We start from the raw sequence: 1693 nt of genomic DNA, 5'->3' as shown, positions 1-1693 counted from the left end.
AAATACAAACCAACTCTTAATTGCCAGCTCTCTTCTCTTCTATTTCTTGAAGCTATTTTTTCCTTGTAGTGATTACCTCTTTGTATATGCTATGTTCTTCTCACTGCTTTCTGCTGTGGTGTTTCTTATTGTTTAAGTAATTTCTCTTTGAAGCTGCATGGATGATAGGGAATGGGGAGAAGGTAGAAACTCCCACCTCTAAGAGCAACTTCCTCTTGTATTTGGTTCCTTCTCCAATTCTGGATGGAATTAATGGATTGCCTAATTATAATATACCTTAATTTTTATGTAGACCTAAAGGCCATGATTGAAAATCTTAGACAGTCATTATTTCCTTTGTGTTGTTAGTTGCCTTCATTTATACAGAATAACCAATATTTTGGTTCTCTGAGTAGTGTAACTTCAGAAAATGTGAAGTATGTAGAATTGTGTTTAGCTCAAAAAACTGAAATGGGATTCCTAAGATATGAAGGAATGTCATACAATTGGGAGATATGAGTTAGTTTCTTAGGAAAAATGTAAGACACAAAAGATTTGTTGATTTGATTAAGATCAGATATTCCAGATATTCATCTAGATTTGGAAAGGTTAGTCAACAATGGATAGCACTTGTCTTCACATAACTTTACCACCTCTTTCACTTGTTAACAAGCAACACAATCCTCACTCCTTCTGTTACTGTCCTTGGATAGTGGTATAATCCTTCCTTTCTATAGCAGGCATTAGTGCAGTGTGGTTATAATTTAACTGTGACCTAGGCACTCATAACCAGAAGCTACATAGGTAAAATGCTCCCCTCTGAAGTATACCCATGTTCTGTCACTAGATTACGATATAAACCTGGAATAGATACCCTTAGTGAAGGGATTTATACCCTGTGCAGTGTCTACTGAGCAGTAGCCCAAGTCTTTATATTTTTATTTTCAGTGGACAGGGTAAGCTGAATAGGTTGAGAAGACATGAATGAGTTGGTATTTACATTGCAAATCTCATTACATTATTTCTCTTTTCCACTCCCCTGCTATTCTGAATTTCTCTTTTCTTGTAAAGAACACCACTCAAGTTCTCAAACTCCTCTTTATCCTTGACTCCTTATTCAAATGAAACTTGAACTGCCACATCTGATACACTTTTCTCAGTCCTTATTTCTTTGATGTCTTCATGGCATTTGACATCATTGGCCACTCCTACATACTTTCTCCTCTCTGGGGGTGCTCAATCAACATGTCATGTAAAAAAACTCTCAGATCTTCAAACTTTACAAACTTGGAAACAATTGTCTAACCTGTTGAAAATTTTCTCAAAGAGTTTCATTAAGTTTAAAACTCATTTATTAAAAATATAAAAATGCAACATCTCCCCATTAATTAGCAACAACAATTGGTTGATATCAGAAAAGATAAAAATTGATCAACTGAAGATAAACAAAACATTTTGGTAAGCAGGATTGAAAAATTAGCATTTTGATTAATAAGTACAGTCATTGATTTACTTTCCCCATTGTCCTTGCTCAAAGACTGCCCTGGATCACTACAGTTCTGCAGCAGGCATCTGAAGTTTAATGTCAGTGATAGTAATCAAATCAAATTTTGATGCTACAAGAAAAGAAACCCTCTTAGAGAACAAGCTGTTGCTTCTGAAGACTCCCAAGATAAGTTGGTGACTCCATTTAACTAAGCCATGGTGCAGACAG

The sequence above is a fragment of the Sminthopsis crassicaudata genome, chromosome 5 (assembly GCF_048593235.1).
Source record: "Sminthopsis crassicaudata isolate SCR6 chromosome 5, ASM4859323v1, whole genome shotgun sequence".
In the NCBI taxonomy this organism is placed as follows: Eukaryota; Metazoa; Chordata; class Mammalia; order Dasyuromorphia; family Dasyuridae; genus Sminthopsis; species Sminthopsis crassicaudata.
Note: the sequence above shows the minus strand (reverse complement) of the source record.